Source organism: Melopsittacus undulatus, chromosome 4 (genome assembly GCF_012275295.1).
Source record: "Melopsittacus undulatus isolate bMelUnd1 chromosome 4, bMelUnd1.mat.Z, whole genome shotgun sequence".
In the NCBI taxonomy this organism is placed as follows: Eukaryota; Metazoa; Chordata; class Aves; order Psittaciformes; family Psittaculidae; genus Melopsittacus; species Melopsittacus undulatus.
Genome location: NC_047530.1, coordinates 17484405 through 17501388, shown reverse-complemented (window position 1 = coordinate 17501388; position 16984 = coordinate 17484405).

Below are 16984 nucleotides of genomic sequence, written 5' to 3'. Positions count from 1 at the left end.
TTTCTTCCCTGAGTATCAGCTGGAAATCTCTTCATATGCTCTTGTAACTCCCTGCATAGGAAATGAGTCACAGGGTCCCTGTCCATGTCTTCCTGCTGGCTGGCGAAGCACCAATGTCAGACAGCCATCTTCTAGACCAGCCTGTCACAGCCAGCCCCTTCTGACACCACAGCATGTCTGAGATGCCTTCCTCCTCTCTTTTCCATCTGTCTCTTGGGGAAAAGCACAAGTAGGATACTGCAACAACCAGACCTCTAAGGTCTGCTGGGGTTCAGCCCTTATTGCCCTTATCTCCTCTGGAGCTAAAGGGTTGTAACAGCCTATAGAGACCCTATAGAAAGCCTTCTGTTTTGTGTCTTTCTTCATAAATAGCCCAGTATCTTAAGGAAAACAGGGAAACAATGGTGGGATGATGCTCATTTTGCAGTCCTTTGGATTCAAAGCATTTGCTTTGCAGTTCACCTTTTAAAGGACAAAAATGCTGAGATGCTGAGGTATGGCTGGCCCTTGACCATGCTCAAGAACCCTGTATGGTGTTAATCATGAAAATCTTGCAAGAAGGACTAACATGGTCCAGGACTACTGCTCTCTGTGCAAATGGATCTAGTCCTCTTGCAGAGCCCAGACACAAGCATAGGTGTCTGCTTGTGTAGATGAGCCTGCAGTGTTGGCCACTAACATCTATTGCGTGTGCACTGCTCTTGTTAATGGGAAGCTGTTCTTAAAGAAATTTTTAAACACCTTTTCAAAGAGACAGAAGTTTAGATCAGCTGGTTTTTATTGTCTTCTGGGCTGTTTTCCTGACATTCAGTGTAAAGGGGTCTAGATAGGATGGGGCTTGTCCCTGTGGGATTGTAATCCTGCTGACTTGAAAATGTTCCCATTATAGAGTTTGCTGGGAAAGGGAGGAATTATATGAGACAAGGACTCCATCAAACACAAAACCAAAACAGCTGATCATGAAACAAAGGGAGGAGTTTTTTTCCCCTCTTTTCAATTGATAAAGTACATTTTCCAGAAGCAGTTCTGTGAGAGCCACTGAAACTTGCAAGAAGCAGAGCAGCTGTAATATAAAAGAGAACATTTGAAATAAATCTTGTGGTGGTTTTGCCCTCATTGTGCCTTTTGACTGCCGTTCTTGTGGTGGGAGTTGTATTACAGCTCAGGCGACTCTACAGCAAGGACAGGCTTTATGGTCTCAGAACCACTTTCGTCCTCCATCCACCTCACTGCATGTGTGAGACCCCATATGCTGACCCTGTGTGAGCTGGAGGTTTCTATAGGTGACTGAGGTGTTTAACTAACAGCTTTTCTAAGCAGGCACTTTGTTCACCTCCTTAGTGGCAAACAGCCTCAACTGCTCTCCTGGGGGATGGGGAGTGAAAACTCAGTGTCAAACCTACCCCCCACCACCTTAGCCTGGGTCTGAGAGATTTCCTGAACTGTTCAGAGACAGTGACTGGGCAGTGGCAGGCACAAGCACAGTTTTTTGGCCTGTCTGTGCCACATAGAGCACTTTGTCCTGTCAGGAGAGCATCCTGCATGGGCAATAGTGGGAAGAAGTGAAGATTCCATTTACTTGTCAGGAGAGATCAGCCCAGCATGCTTGCCTGCCACAGTGAGACACAGGGATGACCTCTGTGTCTGCAACCCATGAAAGATTTATGCATCTAATTTGATAAATGGCATAGATTTTACTCTTTGTTAGGTGGATGTGTGCCCCTTGGTCCTCCAGCCTGGTCCCTCCAGATTGTTCTGTGGCTGCTTAAAGAGAGGTTATGAAGCATCATTTCCATAGCCTGTGCATATTAAGTAGGTTGCAGAGAGCTCACACACAAATAAGTGCTGGTTTGGGAACACATGGGTTAGCAGTGATGGATCTTGGAAAACCTGGGGGGGCAAAAGGATATGTGTTTGCTGAAACTGCAGTGAGCCTTTTTAACCACCAAGGAAGGAAAGATCCACTGTGAAGAGTGACAGCCCTCCCCTAAAGCAGGGGAAATATCTGAGAAAGAGGGAAGTATGGCAATGAGGACAAAACCTGAGATCTTTGCCTCCATGCCATAATCTTCAGTAGCCCAGGCTGGGCTCAGGACTGGGGTGTCCCTTGGGAACCCAGGTTACTACTGCCCATGCCCTGCTGTCTGCCCTGCAGGTATGAGGAGGAGGTGGAAGAGAAGGAGGAAGAGAAGGAAGAAATATCCAAGAACTTCCCTGTAATGTAGTGGGAAGTGTGGGGAGCCCTTCTCCCAGTGGATGTCCCCAAAAGGTTTCCTTTCACCAGTGCAATTTGCCTCTTGTTCTTCCCCTTTACTGTGCTGCACTGAAACCTCAGCTACAAGCTAATGCTCATTCCCAGGCTGCTTTCTGTGTTGGAATGAGCAGGAAATTAATCTGTGTCCCATGCCAAATGTGGATGTATTAGAGAGTCCCTGTCTTCACTCATCAGGCAGGACTGAACAGTTATTTAGGAGCCCAGGCTGAGGCTCTTGGTACCACCCTGAAGGGGGATTTGGAGAAATACCTTGTATTAATTCGGGTGCTGTTAAAACCAGTGCAAGCAGGTACCAAAGCCTAACAAAAGATACCCATTGCATCTTAATCTTGGAGCTGGGTGTCTCAGTGTTGCCTTTCCACCTCTTCCAAGATTCCTCTCTGTGGCAATCTAGCATCCTGGAGCCAGCATCAAGCTTGTTTAAAGCAGACTTTCACCCATGGAGAAACTCCTGAGGTAATTGGGTGACAAACAAAGTGACACACAAAAGACCATGCCCTTTCCAAATTAAGGGGAGTACAAGGAAGCATTCTGGATTTTCACTTCTGTTTGGAAAACACCAAATACAGACCATGAAACACTTACGCGCATATGCATTTTCCCATTTTTTACAACCCAGTTTCACGCGACAGCTATACTATAGATAATGGTGCTGCAATAATAATTTTTTTAGGATGCATTGGGCTCCAAACCTGCTTGATAGTGACTTTCTCTGGCAGAGGAAAGAGCCCCTTGCCAGCAGCATGTGGAGAAGTTATGTTGGAGAGTTTCTCTCCAGTGAGCAGAGCCCTCCAAACCAGAACCCTTATGTAATTATGTGGAATTTTTTGACACCAGATCCTAAAAAACTCTTTCTTGAATAGTATTTTCTTGCTAGTTTGTTAATCTGTGAATTTCCCTGGCAGGTAGCATATAAATAGCTCTGAGGCACAAGCTATCCACGAGTTCTTTTCAGAATACAGTATTGAGTCATTTTAAAGCCTCCTACTGTAGCTCTTTTAAAGATGAACTAATTATTTTAAGCGTAAGATTTATGCCCAAGGAGGAATGAGAAAATCCTGGCTTAAGTTGCCCTTCCAACAAAGTACCTTGTTTAAAAACCAAAAAAGAATAAAACTGCATGTGAGCTGGCCAGTGAAGTGAGTAGTAGACATCTGCCCATTCCTGCTGGAGGTTGTGCAGTTCATCACTGAGAGGCTGTACTGCTTTCTAGACTCAAGAATAGAAACCAGTGTTTCTTATTCCCAGGAGCCCTTTGCCATGTAGGGCAGAGCAATCCAGCTGAATCCCTGCGGCCATTCTTTCTGCCTGACTCCAGACACTATTCAGCTTTAAGTAATTAGGGCAGAATTAGGGCAAGATCCCTGGGGACTGAGTCTGCCCAGAGCAGGGCTTCCACAGAGGGCAGAGCTCATCTATATATTGACCTGAGCCTCCTTTCCCACCTGAAAATTTTGTCCAAAGAGAATTAGAGGATTTGATACTCTTGTACAGTCCTAGCATCCCAGCAAGTTATAGCAACAGCTCTGCCTTTACCCCTGGATATTTAGAGATATCAGACGTGCTTATTCAGTGTGTATTCAGATAAGCACCTGCTGTGGGTGCTTAAAAAGTCCGACTGGCTGAGGCTTAAAAACCAAAGCAAGTAGGAAAACCCAAAAGAGATCCTTTCTCTAGTGCCACTGCCCATGGAGTGCCGTGTTAGTTGCCCAAAGGACAATACAACATGGCTATGGTGCTGACTGCACACGTGAGATGAATAACTTATTTCATTCAAACTGTAAGAGACCTCTTAAACAGGGCTGCTCTGAGATTAGATGTAAGTCTGAAGTGGGATATATGATCAGGTTAAACCTGTGAACCAAATTTTAATAGGATACCTGGGTGGAACTTTCTTTTATCATCAAACATGCCTGGCTGTCCTGCCCAGAGCAGCTATCTCCTTTGCTAGATATACTGTGCACACATATGTTGGAATCAATCCTGTGTCTTCAGCCCATCTTCTTGCAATGTGGTGTCCAGATTCTGCCCTCAGCATGAAGTGCAGCAGTGACCCGTCCCTCCTGTTGGGTCAAAGGAATATGGGCAAATCCTGTAAGCCATAAACATCTGTAACTTCCCTTACTGCTCAAAGTGAAAATTAAAAATAGGCATTTGATGCCTGAGACTTTTGATTCATCTTTATCATATGGCTCTGCAGACATGAGCTGTGTGAGTCACACATGCCATCAGCACTCCGCAGTTTCCAGTGCACTTTTAGGGGTCCTTCTAGGTACACTCCTGTCACTGTTCTTTCGCTACCACATCTACTGGAAGTCTGGGACTAAGCCAGGAGCACAGAACAGCAGGATGCAAAGGTAATGTCCACAGGGACACAGTTTATCTGGGGCTTTTGGGTTGGGACTGGCACTGTAAGTAGGAATAACCTGCTGCAGATCAGATGCTCTATGTTGTGTTACAGATGGGCAGTGACATACTAAAGCCTAAGTCTTGATGGCTGTTGACATCATGATAAAGTAAAACATCAAAGTAAAATAGTGGTCCTTCTTAAGAACCAAGTGAATAGATTTGAACTCAGTTATTATTGAAAAGGCAATAGCAGTATGCTGTGGCGAGTGTTCTACAGAGACACCTTAATGCAAATGCATTGCTCTGTGGCTCGGGAGGTTACACAAATCAAACTCATAGTTATCTTCCTGGTTGATAAAGGTATCCAGGATGGCTGAAATTACATCAGGGATTGCCATGCATGATTGTGGGCACCTGGGATACAGCAGAGTTGAGGTGCAGGCAAAATAAACATGTGGCCTTCTCCTGCAGCAGCTTAATGTGAAGAGATAAAAAACCCAACCAAACAAACAAAAGCAAAGCTAAAGATCTATTGGATTTTATGGATGGAGGATTACTGATGGAGGGAAATGGTCCTTCATGGATTTAAATAAAAAAACATAACATTTAATCTGACATCCTGCAGAACTCAAAGATTTCGTTTGTGGTGCAAGGTCAAATTCATGCTGTAAGTAATTACTTTGGAAGTAATTGTGTTTTTCTGTGTATACCCATATTTGAAAGGGATAGGAAACAGCAGAAGCCTTTTCATTTCTGTGTAGTGTTTAGAACATTTGAAATAAACAGCTCCCTCTATTTTGTGTGGTTCTTTGACATTTTCATATGGATTGTAATTCACACATTGTGCCTCTTCCCATAGTGGGTGTGGAAGTATCAGGGCCAACTGAATAAACAGATGGAGAAATTAAGTAGGGTGCCCAAAGCTGCACACCCCTTCTATGCATAGGCAGCAATCACAGGTGTTGCTTAAGCTGGGATCAAGTGCTAGGTGGATCGTACAGGCTCCAGTGCTCCAGTGCATCCAGAAGTGATGCTTCTCTTCATTTGCACTGGACTATTCCTTGATAAGATTGATATTTGTTATTCACAATCTGTTGCTGGTTGTTATTGTCATCAGCTGAAGGAGATGACATAATGTGAGTTAATTGCTTAGTTCCACAATGGCTAATGTAGGTATTCCAAACTAACATAGCTCCATGGGAGAGAAAGTTATTAAGTGTTCAGTGACAACATGCAAATAGTGAACATATTTATGGAAAGCAGAACTGAGGGACTATTAAAATGCCCAGTTTTCTGGATAATTTACTCAGAACTAACAATATGATAGTAAAGGAGAGCCAGGTTAAAAATGTACATATGCCATTTAGGAAAAATGAAATTTCCAGCTTTTTGAAAGTTCAAGCCTTTCACAGGTCCTGTTGAAAACAGTGGGAGGATGGCTGTGAAAATGTGGCTGTTATTGAACGCTGATTAAAAGCAATCAGCCCTTTTGTCTGAATCTGGTGATACGGTTCCCACTTAAGCAAATTTTTTGCCAATGTGTATTAAGCAAGGCTTAACTTGGTTATTACATCCAGCCCTCAGAAAAGCATGGATCTCAGGTGAGCACACTCAGAAAACACCTGTCATTGTTATGATATTTAGCTTACAACATCAGTCAAGGTCAAGGCACTGTTGAAATTGGTACATTACAGACATGTAGTAAGAAAGATTCTTCCTCTGAGGTGCACATACCCAAATTAGTAAATGGTCCCAGTTACAACTGACATGGCTTCTTTGTGTTCCCCATTTCTCCCTCACTTTCTGCCTCTGTCTTTTCAGACTGTAGCCATTTGGGGCACATCTATCTTCTTTGCTCAGCTTTCAGCTTATAGGTATATGACTCCCTATTGGGACTCCTAGGGTTTATTGAAATTCAAATAATTAGTAATGATAGTATGTGTACTACCATTGATGGATTGTGTACTTATACCTTTATAGACTTAAGGTACAATCGCACCACATGTGCACCAGAGTGGCAGATTACCTTTTGAAAGCATTTCTCTTTGGAAGCTATGGCTTGGAAGTCAGGCTTGTCCATTTGACAGAAACCATTTTTAACCTATTTTGAGCACCCTACACTTACGTATCCTAAGAACAGTGTTGTGTGGAGACAGGTGAAGCTCTTTGGTCCTCTTGGCTCTGCATGAGACAATAAACCCACCTGCAATCCACGGTGGTCAAGCATCAGTGGGGAGCAGTTGTATCTCCGCATCTGGATCAGCAACAACAGTTGCTACTGCTCCTCCTTTCCTTTTAGTGAGCATGAAAGAGCTTTTGAGGGGCTCTTGGAATTCCCAAGTTGTTTTTTAGGATACAGACAAGGCTTTTAAGGCTGACTTTTTAAAAAGGTATATTGCTGTAATGGTCTGTTAAATCTAGACCATTGGAGGTGAGTTTCATCCACCCTTCAACACAGGGGTGAAATGATATTAGCCATGCTTGGTGGGAATGACAGCCATTGACTTCAAGTAGAAGGATAAATGAATTAGTTGGGTTACTTGTTTCTTTCTGTCTTTTAAATGCCCAACCCAGATTCAATACTTATAGTGACAAGGTTTAGCTGCTAGATTCCCTTGGCATTACTAACTTGCTTTTTGTTTTCCTAGCCTTAAAAAAAAACCCAAGCAGATACAGCTAATGCTGTGTCGCATCCCACGCACTCGTGTTGCTCCTGCAGTCTGTTGCTTTTTCAGATTCACACACACATTTGCATTTGCAAGCGCCACTACTGCTTTTGCAGTAAACACTCCTCATGCCTCTCTCTCCTAAGAGGATCCAGATGTCTTTCTCTCAGGATGGTGCATTTGAGATTTTTCTGCCTATTGCTGCATACACTGGATCTTCTTTGCTTTTTAACACTTGGTTCTCATCACAGACACTGCATTTTAGGGTGAGGACAGTAACAGGGAGTGAAAGATATTTCCTTTCCAAAAAAGCAGGTTTTATTTTCATTCTCCTGATTCCATTAGGTCCCACCAGACAGGTCTATGCTGCAAAGGAAAAAACAGTCTGGATGAAGGAAGAGGCTAAATTCCTCTTTTTGTGAAAGAAATGATCAGTGAATTCTGATCATGCTGAAGACTGGTGGAGCGCCCAGAGAATGCAACAATGAGAATATTATCCTGTGAAGTTTTACCCCAAGTTCAGTGAGATATGGAAAAGGATGCATGGATTAGTTGATGCTTTTTGTCTTCCTTCCCCTTCAGCCCAATATAGATGTCATTATTAACACCTCAAACTTGTTAGTCAGAGCCAAAGTCATAACAGTGTTGTAACTGTGATGGCCTGAGGATCCACAAGACCCGTTGATAAACAGAGATAGCAACTTTTAATGTCCCAACTAACACTGGTAGTGAAAACAGAAGTGCTCTCAGGCACAATTGCTTCCTTATGTCTCCTTCTGTTTGCAAGGGGTCCATCTCCAGCATCACGGGCATTCAGAGGAAGTATTTGTGTCTTCAGGGCACAGAGTTTCCACTGACCAGGATAAAGCTCAGCTAAGGCAGAGAGGGATCCTTATAAGTGAGAATTTCCATTGCATTCCTGGGGAGAAACCTTTTTTTTTTTTTTTTTCCACATGGTTTCTCAGATCAGGACCACGGGCAGGCTCAGATGGCTACTGAGAGCAGACTCAAAAGCAGCCTCTATTTCCCCTGTTTTGCTGTAGTAAAGGAGAGGAAAGAGGTTTTACCAATCAGTAGGCTTTTCCTAATCCTTCTAGGAGAGATGTGTGGGAACTGTCTCCTTTAGCCCCACTGGTGTGTCTTCACAGAGATCTGGAGTTATGATAAAACAGTGGAAGGTCTAATTAAATAACAAAACCAACAGCGTTATAAAGAAAGCCAGCTGAGTGGTGGCATTGTGTGTAGTCTGATGTATGCTTGAACAGAGTTATAAATACTGACATAATGCCTGCTAAATGAGAGACATGAGTAAGAAGATCAGGCCAAAAGGCAGTTACACAGCTGAGGCACTCAAGGATGTTGGTTTCACACATGACACAGCTGCAGAAAAAGCACAGAAGAAAATATGTTTCCACACGTAAACTTCCAGTGAAAGCTCTCTAGAGGCATTAGGGTTATGCATGATCTAATTTTTGCATAGGAAAAGACTTTTTAATAAGCTACCATGTGAATGGAGATGCCCTGTGATATACCCTTCTATGCCCTGTGCACTCTTTGATTGCGGCAGTATCAGAGGGGCACATCTCACCTCTCCTGCCCTGTTTGTCTTGGTTTTGTGCTCCCCCCGTGTCTCAGCACCAGCCATGGGATCGGTCATGCCATGAGCAAGTCCCCTGCTGACTTGGACCCTTCGCTTCCTCTCTCCCTCTCTCTGTAACTTCTTATAGAGGTGGGTGGAGAGGTGAAACAAGAAGGTGATTTGATTTTTTTCACAGAATCCCAAGGGTTGGAAGGGACCTCAAAAGATCATCTGGTCCAACCCCCCTGCAAGAGCAGGGTAACCTAGAGTACATCACACAGGAACTTGTCCAGGTGGGCCTTGAATATCTCCAATGTAGGAAACTCCACAACCCCCCTGGGCAGCCTGTTCCAGTGCTCTGTCACTCTTACAGTAAAGAAGTTCTTCCTGATGTTAACGTGGAACCTCCTATGCTCCAGTTTACACCCATTGCCCCTTGTCCTATCACTGGATATCACTGAAAAAAACCTAGCTCCATCATCCTGACACCCACTCTTTACATATTTGTAAACACTGATGAGGTCACCCCTCAGTCTCCTCTTCTCCAAGCTAAAGAGACCCAGCTCCCTCAGCCTCTCCTCATAAGGGAGGTGTTCCACTCCCTTAATCGTCTTTGTGGCTCTGCGCTGGACTCTTTCAAGTGATTCCATGTCCTTCTTGAACTGAGGGGCCCAGAACTGGACACAATATTCCAGATGCGGCCTCACCAAGGCAGAGTAGAGGGGGAGGAGAACCTCTCTTGACCTACTAACCACACCAATCTCTTTTGTGATCAATTTTGTGATCTTTCACCCTTTTGTCTACTTTATGACCTTGATCTGCTTGAGAGGAATTCTTGTAGGAGGAGACTGGGAGGACTATGGTGTCCAGTACTCAGCCTTTTTCAAGTGGAGGTAGATTGACTTGTAATGCAGTCCAGTTTTTCTTTGGAAAATATACATTGTCACTATGGAAGGCCAGTGTTTTCCACCCTGCACAGGCCGTGACTCAGCTGTTCTCACGCATGTGAAAGATCTGGGGCTAAATGGGGATTGGATTTAGCATATCCTGCTGTATCAGCTGTCAGCTGGTACACTTGGTTTCCCTAAACTTACACCTCACCAAAACGTGTGCTTGGAGCTGGGCAGAGATTCACATATGATCCGTTAGTTTGCAGATGGGGATGCTGTTGAGGTAGTGTGGGTTCGTGTGAAGACTTATAACAGGACAAGTGCCAGAACTACCAAAAATGGGGAGCTGACGTTTTCAGTGCGCCCCTTGTGGATGGAGCTGCTTACAACTAAATACTTTAGCAGGTACACTGATCCCCTTTACTAACTCCTGTCATCACTTGCTGAGCCAAAGCAGCGTGAGTTAACCCATCGTGAATGGCCCTCTGCTATACACCCCACATTATTGCACATTGTACCTTAGTGACATACTCAGCATAGACTGATATCTTCATATCTTAAAGCATTTGAAATGCCAAAGGTAGGGCTCCATCCATGACCCTAAGCTTTCTTTCAACTGGCCCATGCAGAAGAATTTTACCCCATTTCCCTGCACCGGAACATCAACACTCCCACTTGTGCTCCATTTGGAAGGCAGACTCTGGTCCCCACAGGAAGGACCTGGGGGTGACAAGTAGCATGAACAGGGCTCTGGAGTGGTCCAAAGCCATGCAAAGCCATGCTGCTTTCTGCACTTATCAGGAGGAGCAGCTGCTCTAATATTTGAAATAACTGACTACAAAACTCACTGTATCTTCCAAACAGTTACAGAGCATGGATGTTTCAAGGCTAAAATTTGGAAATCAAAAAAGCATCTTAGATCCACTTTTTCCCTTTCTTAAGTTGCATTGAGGATTACCACATTTGATAACATAGTAATTCCCCTCAGCCTGAGCTTTCTAGCAGTTAATTAGCAAGGAATTTGAGGGAAAAGATGTCTAAACTGTTGAATATTTGCTTACTGGTCCACAAATGTGCTCTGATCTGTTGTAGCTACTGTTCTAAAAAGCCTCAAAACATATTCTTTTAAAAATTGGAAAAATCCATTACATAATTTTTGGCTTTAATTTTCTGTACCTTTATTCAGTGATCATGACTAGGGTTCCTTACAGTTTGGAAGATATTTTAATTTCTTTCTCTACCCCTCTCCTCTGTCTGTGCTAAAAAGAGCTGTAGTGCATCTTTATCCCTAATGCAGTTATCACTGGAGGAGCACTTCCAGCTTTACTAGCTTCCCTTCTTATTTTTGCTTTCAGACACCAGCTCACAGCAGTGTGATGAGTGGGTGCTAATTATGGAGAACTACATTTCCACAACAGAGCCTTACTGCTGGTGAATACAGAAAAATTGCTCATTAGAGCTGCATGGTATTTAGTCAGATTTGCTTCCCTAGATATTAGCATTCTGGCATTAATGCAGACTGACAGTGTAATACTTGACTAAAAAACCCTCAATATACAGAGAAGGACATGTACAACTGTTGTCCAACCTGTGGGGTTTGCCAGGCATTTCTGCTTGGGGCTTCCACATGGTGCTTTACCGAAAGACCCATCCTTGGATTTCAGTAGCTTAGATATAATCTCTTGGTGGGTGGGTGGTTGTTTTTTTTTTTGGTAAGATGCAACTCACAGCACATGCTGCACCCTGCATATGATTTATTTCACTGGAATGAAAGATGCTCTGCTTGATTATTTTCCCAGACATCCATCTTTTAACCACATCATTTGGTATGTCTGTGCTGTGCCCATGATGCAGGTGGCACACCTATCTGCTTGATGGCTCTCTGTGCACAGTAAGGTGTATGCAATATTGAAGCCACCCTGAAAAATGCATTGTTTGTACCTCTTGCATGGGATACCATGATAAACAAAGCTCAGCAAAAGCTGTTGTTTGAATACAAAAACACCCTGAAAGCTTTAGGTGCCTTGTTTCAATGCAGAGAGACTGTAGGTTGGCAGAAGATTTTAGCACCAAGGTTTTCCTGTACCGTTTTATAACCAGAAAACACAGAGACTGTAGTTTGGATTCCCAATGCTGCAAGTGGAGGTGCCTTTGTGTGGACATGGCTCTCTTGTTCTCCCTCTGCAGCAGCAAGGGCATCTCCAGCTCAGCTTCCTGCTTGGCTTTACAGAGCTGCTCACGTCTCTAGAGCTGTGTGGAGACACATCAGATCCACTGGGTGCATGGACTGGTACCTGTGTCTGTGCAAGTATATGGGCAGAAGCCATAGCCACAGGGAATTCTTTGATCCCACATCCTGCCCACTTCTGCCTCTGATTGCACATCAGAAGTAGCTGCTCCAGTGGGCTATAACTTCAGCATACAGCAATGCTCATCTATTCACACATATGCCAAAACTTCCCCAACCCTCTGGGCTCCCCTTTGACTTGAACACCAGCTTTTGCTAATTAGCTCAGCTTTATCTAATTAGCACCCAAATGGGAGTGCTTCCCTCAGCTGCCTCTGAGCTCGCAAAGAGCCCAGAGCTAAGGATTTATGTGGAGGAGTAGGATGGGGTTCTTTCTTGGGGGTTGTGTGGTGTGGCTTTATCTCTGCATGCTGGAAAGGTGTGTGAGTGGGTCCTTGTACTGGTGTTATTCTCTTGGCTGATACAGAAGCCAGACAGTACTTCGCACTAAATCATCACTGTTCCATCTCATCTCTTTCTTTTCTGTCAGCTTACTGTGTATGTATTTATTTATTTTTTAATAGCAGCCATGGTATTTTGCCCATAGTTTGCCTTGGGAAATAGAGTGTGTCCTACATCCATATCTATTTTAAGACTCTGCACTGTTGCCTGCTACCAGCTGGGGACATGGCTAGAAGGAGCAATGGTTTCACATTTAAAGAGGAAGCACTGGATATTTCTAGGCAGCCTGTAAGATCTTATGTATGTTTATAACTCAGAATATGATGCTTTTAATAGTAGTACTCCTCTCACCTGATTTCTGTATTTTAAAAGTTGGCATTTTGGTTTAACTGAATTGAATAAGATCCATTTGTAGACAATGGAGAATGAAGTGCACACGGCAAGCAAATTATTGTGTGTCCAGTATTTGTATTACATTAAGAAGACTATCCTTTTCTTTTGTGTTAGTTCTGCTCAGATTTAGTAAAGATAAATAAAAATCTGTTTGCTTAATGCAAACCAGTGAAAAGGAATTGGTTTACCCCTCTAGATGGTTTAGGTACTCTGATGACTACCTTTGTGCAGAAGTCATTGAAGTCCAACAGAACAGTGATGTTTGTATATTGCCAGGTGCTTATGCTTGTGGGTAGCAAATATTGTTGTTTCAATCCAAATTACATCTGCATGGTTTCATTTTTCACAATGTTGTGCAAAGGGAAGACTGAAGTGAGCTCCCAGTTTGTTGCAGTAGGTGATGAATACCTGTAGTATAGTCACATTAACATCATATTATAAGAGCCTGAGGGAATTCATACTTAGAAGTGGAACTGCTCAAGTCCTCCTGATTAGTGTAACTAAAGGAAGTTGTTTAATGGTGGTGTTGCACACCCATCTTCAGGTATGCACTCAGTAAAGGTTACTATAAGCAAGAACTCATGCAGACCAACTCAGTCCTGCTCTTAGAAACAAAGCATCTGCAGGACCCAGCTCTTTACAGATGTGAACCTCTTACTTTCAGTGACTGTCCAGATTACCCTGGAGAAGAGAAGGCTGTGTGGAGACCTCATAGCAGCCTTCCAGTATTTGAAGGGGGCCTACAGGGATGCTGATGAGGGACTATTCATTAGGGACTGTAGTGATAGGACAAGGGGTAACGGGTTGAAACTTAAACAGCAGAGGTTTAGACTTGATATAAGGAAGAAGTTCTATACTGTTAGGGTGGTGAGGCACTGGAATGGGTTGCCCAGGGAGGTTGTGAATGCTCCATCCCTGGCGGTGTTCAAGGCCAGGTTGGATGAAGTCTTGGATGATATGGTTTAGTGTGAGGTGTCTCTGCCCATGGCAGGGGGGTTGGAACTAGATGATCTTAAGGTCCTTTCCAACCCTAACTATTCTATGATTTTATGATTAAAGTAGCTGAGAGTTATGTGCATTTTATAGAGAGCTGAAATCAGCCAGACAAGAAACACTGCTTGTCAGAAAAGCAAGAGGATGAGTTTCAGCTAGGTAGAAGCAAAGATTTGGGAGCAGGAATGTTTACATATGCTTTTCTTAATGTTGTACATCTTGTGCTCATGACCATGAAGGGCTCTTAGCCCAAGGATGTTCAGCTCAAACACCGGATCATTATAATCCTTATTGCTTAGTTGTGCTTCTACATGTGTGGAGGTTTTTGGATGGGCTAACTCTAACCCTCAGACACTCCTAGTTGCTCTCCTTCCACCACTCTGGGCACACTCTTAGGTGATGTGCTTCACAAATGCTGCTCTGTTGTATGGCATGGTGCTTGTGTTTACAGATGTAATTAGAAAAGGTTAAAAAAAAATAAACCAAAACCCAAAACAAGCAAACAAATAAATAAAACAACACAAAAAACCTCGAAACTGAACCACAACAAAACAAAAAACCCCAAACAAAAAGCCCCCAAAATTCCCAACAAAAACTTTATGGCCAGAGATGCTTCAAGAGGAATCCCTCTTTATGTTTTTTTTTGTGTTTGGTTGTGGGTTGTTTTGGCTTGTTTTTTTTTTTTCAGGGCTGTGCTGTGGCCTGGGTGAAAAGGAAAACAAAATGTGACCCTTTATCTCAAAGTCTTGCAGTTACTTGGTAGACCTAAGTGTAAGCTGTTCCATTGGTTAGGGTGGGTTTTCTCTGAAGTGCTTCTTTTCTACTTGAACAGCTCTTTGCTTGATAAGAGCTGGATGGTCAGTGGGTCAGTCACAATTGTGAGAAACTGCAGTGTGAGATTGCTGCTCCAGTATCAGGTCTGAAGGTCAAATATGGCCCCCCTTTCCCTTGCTTCTAATTTACCTAAATATTTGATGGCCCCAGCTGTTCCTCTGCCTGATCGACAAATCTGTCTTCCCGGATTTAAGTCAGTGCACTGGAAATAGGGGGGATAGATCATATTGGTTTTAGTGAGCTTCTCCTGGTATGCATAGAGGATAGAGGTTAGAGAGGAGTGCTATGGGCAGATTTGGACCAGGCAAGGTGATTTGGAAGGGAGGCAGCCAGAGTTTGTGTTGGCATTGTCGCATGCTGCATCAAGCTGGTTGTGAGATAAAGAAAGTAACACCCTTGTGCCTGTCCAGTATGTACTGTTCATGTATGACCAGATTACACTTGGTGTTCTGAATGGTCTTTCCCAGTGTTCAGTAATTGTTTGTTTGGGGTGTTTTGTTTGTTTGGCTTTTTATCTGGGAAGGTCCAAAACCACTTGCAAACCAGAAGCTCACCTCTGAGACTGAAGAGAACCTTCTCAGTCAGAGTTTACCATCCACTTTCTTCTGATATTTAAGATGCAGCATAGAAATTACAGTTTATGCAGTAATACTGGAGAGTGAATTTTGTATTGATTTAAAAATTAGTCATTTTTAGCTTACTATTTCATGCATCATAAAATGGCCTTATCTTCAGAAAGTATGATGTGTATTATTAATATACACCATTAATTTACTCTTGGCATCGTGCTAGTCAAAGCACTTAATTTATTGCCCTGTCCTTAAAGTTGGACAAGCAAGATCTTAATAAAATTGTGATGGGGAGGAAAGCCATTTTGGAACAGAGCTGTGGTCCCACCCTTGTGTTCTTTTAACATCTCTTCCTTTTGGGGTCACTTGCATCTCCAACTGGGTCAGCGCAACAGTGGTCTGGTAGTGCTGAACTTGCTGCCTGGAAGCTGTAGGTCGACTTTGTCACTCAGACCACCTGCACAGTGGCCAGGAAACCCAAATAGTTGATAAAGCAGATGATTTGGGGTGAGAAAAAGGGGTGGGAGTCTCCCCTTGTCTGGGACAGCAGTGCCTTTCCCTTGTGCAGGAGAGCTGGGTATAACCTGCACCCTAGTGGGGCAAGTGCAGGAGTCTGCATGTGGCCAAATTGATGAAAAGTGCTAATGCTTTAAGCAGGTCTCAAAGGCAAAATACATACATTTCAGTCCCTGTTCATATGCTTATTCATTTATAAGCTATTAAAGATGTATAAAGTGATTTATTTTTTTAGCAAGCAGTGGAGCCTATGTCTCTGCTTCCAAGTGCATGTTCTGACTGACTGGTTATGGAGTCCTGCTTGTGTTCCTGTGTGCTTCTTTGTGTCAGACCCTTCCATGTTGGACACAGTAGCTGTTCCATTGACATAAAAAGTTGACCCTTTCTAGGGTATGGTCTAGCTAAAGCAATGAACAACACAACAGGTAGTTTGGTGGTGGGTTTATTTTATTTTTTGATCTGCAAGGAAATGCATCCTGGGAAACCACCAGCCTTTCTGTGCAGGGTGTTTCACATGACAGTTTCCACCAGAATTGCTGGTAGTTGTATTTATGCTGACTAGAGATGGCTTTGTGGGCAAGTGACACTCCCTAATTTAAGGGCACTTTTGGTTCAACTTTTCCTTGCTGTTTTCCAGCAGTTTCAGCAGGAGATGCCTATTCATCCCCTCTGAAACCATGTTGCTTCTCACATTCTGCTTGCTTATGGCATCCTGAAAATTAGATTCCTTTTCCTTGGTCTGCAAATGCAATTAAAAGGAAAATGTAAACAGAGAACCTGTTGCATTTTACACAAACATGTGATATTATAGCAAAGCTGCCTTTCAAAACATCACTTCCTTTCCACCTCTCTCTCCTGAAAAACCAACAACCCAAACAAACAAAACCAACACAACCCCCAACAAAATATACCAGCAAAACCTACCAAAAAAGCCCCAAACCAACAACAACCCTGCTGCCTCCTGCAACCAACCAAAATCCAAACCACACAAAACCAAACACTTCGTAGGCACCATGTTTTATCCCAGTTATCTGTTGAGGTCTGTTGCAGATGTTGAGGTGTGACACCTGAGGTAAACTGATGGTGCTTTCAACTATCCCATCCTTCTCCATATTAGTTCAATTAATACAGCATCATGACAGATGACATTGTTTCAAAGGCTTGAAGAACACACTATGCAAAATACTGAGGAACCCTGAACCTTAGAAAAGGCATTTTGTAAATTGGTCTT